This window comes from Pyrus communis, chromosome 5 (assembly GCF_041283825.1).
Source record: "Pyrus communis isolate YQ-2024b chromosome 5, ASM4128382v1, whole genome shotgun sequence".
In the NCBI taxonomy this organism is placed as follows: domain Eukaryota; kingdom Viridiplantae; phylum Streptophyta; class Magnoliopsida; order Rosales; family Rosaceae; genus Pyrus; species Pyrus communis.
Window position 1 is genome coordinate 18,693,901 of NC_142569.1, and position 6,000 is coordinate 18,699,900.

The 6,000-nt window shown below is 36.0% G+C and overlaps 1 long non-coding RNA gene across 1 annotated transcript; it reads right to left on the reverse strand.

Annotated features, from left to right (window-relative positions):
- Positions 1–4,652: 4,652 nt before the first annotated feature.
- On the reverse strand, positions 4,653–5,772 carry LOC148696931 (uncharacterized). Its single transcript, XR_015962898.1, has 2 exons — positions 5,549–5,772; positions 4,653–4,785 (listed from the first exon to the last, which is right to left on the reverse strand). It is a non-coding gene; the product is annotated as an uncharacterized LOC148696931 (long non-coding RNA).
- Between the last annotated feature and the right edge of the window lie 228 nt (positions 5,773–6,000).

Here is a 6,000-nt window from a genome sequence, read left to right on the forward strand (position 1 = left end):
TAGGTTGACGCTTGTCGTGTTGTGATTGGTCTCTTGATTGGAGAAAAACTCATGTGCTTCGGCAAGGGTGCCTCCACATGAAGTCTTCAGTGGGTTCTTGAAGGTATAAGGTTGACCAGTGCTTAGTAGTTTCGAGGGTGGTGAACTACGGAACAAACAGTGGTCCCCCAAGTTCACGAGTGAGGAAAGCTTCTCGGTTGGAGACTTGCAAAACCCAAATTGGTGAGTACTCATGAAACTTTCGAGTACTAAAGTGTATTAGAATATATTAGGAGTCCACCAAATCTCCTATGGATGAGGATTACTGAAGGAGGTGTCTTATATTTCCCGAGCCAATGAAGAAAATAGACTTTAAAAATTCTTTCCTTTTTTTTGGATGTAGCCCAAGTACATATTTTTTTTTTCTTAAGCCCAATTCCTTCTTTCTTTTTTTGTTGAGAAAAGAAAATCTTATTGAAGTTTTTTCATTTGTGTATATAACTTGAGTGGTTGAAGCTTTTTCCTTTGGACAAATGGCTTGAAGGGTTGATGTTTTTTCCTTTGGGCACATAGCTTGAGTGGCTGAAACTTTTTCCTTTAGACACATAGCTTTAGTGGCTAAAGATTTTTCTTCTGGGCGCATAGCTTGGCTGAAGTTTTTTCCTTTGGCCACGTTGTTTGAGTGGTTGAAGCTTTTTCCTTTGGGTGCATAGCTTGAGTGGCTGAAGCTTTTCCCTTTGGATACATACCTTGAGTGGTTGAAACTTTTCTCCTTTGGACACTTAGCTTGAGTGGTTGAAGCTTTTTCCCTTAAGCACATAGCTTCAGTGGTTGAAGCTTTTTTCTGTGGACACTTAGGTTGAAAGATAGAAGTTTCCATTTACCATTGTTGGCAAGTAATGTTAAGATATAATACTTGCATGTTGTCATGGTGGCTATATAGGTTATTGAAGTTTGCGACTTGGAAGTTCTTGTAAATGTTGGAGTAGAAAATGCCTGAGGTTTTTAGAAAACCTATAAATGAGTTTCCTTCAAACCATATCCATGGCAACCCAACTAATTTATTGAAGCTACAATGTTTGACCTCCTTGTCTAGTTGAAGGAGATGTTAATAATGCTTCATACTGCATGGTGCAAATTAAGCCACTGAAGAGTTGAAGCCTATGTGTTGCTTGAAGCTTTCTGGAAGCTATACAAATTGATTGACCTCCTAAATGTGTTATTACCCCTACACAGTGCCTTTATATATAATAAGAAGGTTGGAAAGAAATCATTCTCCTCCAAGGAATATAAGTCCCAATAGGAAAGAATAACTAGAATAAAATCTAATTTAAGATTTACACAATCACACTTAAATAACAAGTTTATAACACTCCACCTCGAGTGTGTAAATCCTCAAGTAGATTCGGCATCATGTGTTGTTGAGGAAGTCGACTCGTCGTCACTGATTCTAGGAACACGGTAGTCTCAATATGGTAGGAACTTGCATAAGGAAATAAGTCTCAAAAAAAATCCTAAGCCTATGGTAAAAATCCGAGTAAGGACAAAATAGTTAAAGAAAAATTTGTGAGCAATGCAAAGTCAAATGAAATGTCTACAGGACGTCATTAGGGATATAACCAACCCAAGATGAGAGCCTCGTCAAAACCTTGTCAGGTAGCAAAACCCCAGTGAGAAAAATGCTTCTAATCGTAGGGAAAAATAGTACATTAAGATCAAGCAAGTATACTTCAGGATACTCCCCTGAGTTTGACATAATTCCAAAGGGAACTAACAATGTTACAACTCAGAAAGTTTACGCATACCAATCCTTGAACAAGCTTCTGAAACGTCGCCTTCGGTTGTGATTTGGTGAAGAGGTCAACCAAATGGTCTTATGAACGAATTTGCGTGACTTCAACCTTCTGATGCTCTTGTTGGTGATGTGAGAAGAAAGACTTCGATGCAATGTGCTTTGTGTTGTCTCCTTTGTTGTAACCCTTCTTGAGCATTCGATGCATACTGCGTTGTCTTCATAGATCATCGTCGGGAAGTCAACGACGGGGAAAAGATCGCAGGGGCTTCAAATATCACCCACAACCGCTACCATCCAGAAATATTCTTGAGTTGTTCAATGCATGCTGCGTTGTCTTCATAGATCGTGTACGGCGAGAATTTCAGCATTGTTGGGCGAAGTGGCAACTAAGGTCTGTTTAGTTGACCTCTAAGAGATTGCGGTGCCTCTAATGGTAAAGACATAACAATTCCAATCAAAGTTTCATCTCCAAATAGATATCCACCATGGCTGACCAGACTTCTTCTGCAATGGAACAGATTGTGCAACCTAATATCCCAAATTTATGCTTTTGGCAAAGACCCATGAATTTGAAATTGCTTTGTGTACGTGATTCACCATATTTCTGTCCAATTTAACTTCACTAAGGTCTCTCTTATTCTGGTTTCGTATGGAGGCTAACCCTGAAAAATGCAGGAGGAAATATGCAGCTTTCTTTTGTTTTTTTTTTCGTTTTTTTCTTTTACTTGTCGGTTCAGTATTGCATAGACTTGTGATCTATGAAATAAACACATGCTGAAGGCTTCTCCAATTCCAACAAGTGACAAGCACTGCACATAAATCAAAAGAAAATGAATGTAGGCCACAAGTATATTATACAGCCAAATAAGTAGACACTTAAATCATAACAGACCATTAGGTTTATTTAAAAATAAGGAATTATAACATCATATTTTCCTCCACCTCATTAATATAACTGTAAAAGCACAACACTATGTAATTCCTTTCGTCTAAGTCCAAAATATCACAAGAAAATGTGGCTATCGCGAGAAAATAAATAGTAAAATATGCGTTCATCATTATGCTATTTCTTAATGCTTCCATCCCTCCTTGGTCGTGATTTCGATCTTCCTCTTCATCATCATCAATATCGCTCTCTTCACTATAGTCTTCGGGGTCATCAAAATGCCTATCACGTTCAGAATGCCTCCTTTTGTAGTTATGAAGAGCCATTGTAGCAATGACAATATTCACTTGCTTATTGAACACACAATCAAGCATATCCCTCAAAATTGCCCACCTTTTTTTTCATACTCTAAACGTACGCTCAATTACGCTTCTAAGAGAAAAATGTCTATGGTTGAATACCTCTTTATGCCCCGTTGGTTGGCCACTCCTATAAAAATATGAGAGATGATGTCTTTTACCTTTATGCCCCATGAGGTGGTATTAAATTCCAAATCCATAAGTTTGATAATATCTATTGCCATCTAACATACAATATCCAACATAACACCAAAATATCTACTAACGATCTCCGAAGAGTGTTGAAATTGCTCTTAGCTATTCTTTTTTTTTTTTTTTTTTTTTCTTCTATACTATGTCCTAACATATGCAAGAACATTCCTAATATCACTTTCTCCTTGAACCTTTCAAACTATAGTTAGCTTGCAATACTTTTATTAACCAAATGTTACCTGTTTGAAAAAAATTCATACATGGAGTTTTATGCACATATTTTAGATAATATGCTTCAATAGCTCGAGTACAAGCACATGCTAATATGTCAAACTCTTCCTCATCATTATCTAGAATGTCCATATTCAAGCGCACCTGCAAGTTAACAAATAATCCTTAACAAAATTCAAGCACCTTGCCAATTAACAGTTGTACCAATATTGAAAACAAAGTATCTAAAAATTAACTCATAATTCAAAATAAGATTCAAGGAAGGTGTCAAACAAATTCTAAGACATAATCCTAAAATCTGACTAAGAGTGTACAAATCCAGAATGTTTTGTAAAACTACAACTCCCTCATTGGTTGATGAACTCATAATTCAGCCAAGTAAGTTGCACACTAGGATCTTTCATGATAGAGAACATCTCTCTCTTCTCTTGATTAAAAAACGAACGAGTTGCAAACAGCCACAACGGGCTAGTACGCTCACAACTGGTAACGGTTCAACAATCTGCACAATTTCAGGAATACTAGTGCCTATGACCAATTGCCTCATAGTGCTCTTACCCTCTACTGCACCAATAAGGCGGTCAATTTGACCATACAATTTTGCAGCACCGCCAACCTTTTTCCTTTTCCTATCAAACTTACTTGTTCTCAATTCACCTTGGTCAGCTCTTTTCTTTTTCCTTTCTTAGCACATTTTCTCATAGATTCGGTAGTGCACTCTCCTCATCATCTGATCCAATAGATTCATTTTGTATATGAACATTTCCTGTTGAGTCATCCCTACTATTTGGTAGTAGTGCACCAAATGAAGGTGCCCAAGCATTTGCACTAGTAGCAACGCTGTTTGAGAGCATCATATCCAACTTTTCCTCGAACTCAGGAGTGATGCCTTTCTGCAATCTTCCATATTCAGGATTTATCTACAAATAAAAAAGAATGTTGTTATTATGTAGTTTATGATTACTATAACTAGAATAACATCATAACTGATACAAAGTGAACATAATTGAATCTTATTATTCCACCGTTCATCAAAGGCATCCACTGTTCCCTTGCTTGGATTCCACTCTAGGCCAGTTTCTTTCCCAATTAGTTTTTTGCACAACTACCAATCCTTTTTTAGTCTATCTCACTTATTTTTCAATTGCGCTTTACTATAAGAATTTCCTGTTTCTTTTCTCAAGTTTTCTATCAAATTTGCCGATCTTTCTTTGTTAAAGTGAGGGCCAAGACGACGTCCGACCTCAACATCCTTGATGCACAACTCACTGAATACGGATATATTATGATCATTGCAGGTACCATGTGGAGCTCTTGCTGAAGTTCCCACCTTTTTTGCCATCCTTATATATATAATATTCAAGGAAAACTAATGAAACGGGTTTGAAAACTTTGAATTTTAATGATAGAGCAAAACAAGACACAAAGTTCAGTGGAGACCACAACAACATCAGAAGCTATATGGTGTATATAGATCTGCAATGGAGACCACAAAAAGTCACGCAATAAAGCAAAAAAAAACACAACATCTTCAAGACTTACATAGCATAATTGTAATTATGAGCTAGAGATAAGGCTTTGAAATGTTCATTGCCTGCTCAAAATCATATGCTTACTATGATTCTGCAATCTTCCATTTCATGCGACTCATACTATTCTTTTATCTTTTGGTCCAAATAAAAAAACTACTTTTGAAAAGCTCACTATCCACATGCCGGTGTAAATTTATGTTGCAGACATGTTTTGGCTGATACCACGTGAAAGAGAGTATCCATGTCTGTGTAAATTTAATTTAACAGCAATCAAATCTTCCAGTATCATCCAAAAACTAATCACCGAACTAAATTACAACTAATCAACTAATTATACGGGAAAAAACGATTCTAACCAAATTAACCAAAGAAATTAATCCACCTCAAGTCCCAGAAATTAATTAAAAATAGAATTTAACCAAATTAATTAGCAAATTTCAATCATTTTGGAACAAAAATCAATTGCAGAAAAATGAAGAAAATGACTTATAGTTGAATCAGTTCAATATTTCAATATTCCAACAATAAATTGTCAAAATAAGCAAATTAGAAATTGAAACGAAAGAAAACTCACCTGTTGTTGGTGAAGAGTGCTTGAACCAGAGGAGATGAAGAGGATAGATGGGTCTGTGCCCGAACCAGATGAGAGGGAGAGGAGAGAGCGCGAGAGAAATAGGGAAAGGTGGAAATTGAACGAAGCATAGGAGAAAAGGATAGTATTGTCAGCATAAATGTTCTTTTAGGTTAATCAAACAAGCAAATTCACAATTTCTAGATAATAAAATTTTGTCATTTCAATTTCCATCATTTTAAAATTCTTTAGTAATATAAATTATTTTCATCCAAACAGATTGTTAGGTTTTATTCTTATGCTATGTGTGTACATCATTTTGTAGTATAACATAAAGAAGATGAATTAATAATCAATAAGAGCATTGTCTCCATTTTTCTAATAATATATGAACACAACTACAAGTTATTTTAACTTAAGATAGTACAATTCAAAAAGAAAATGGTGCAACCTCC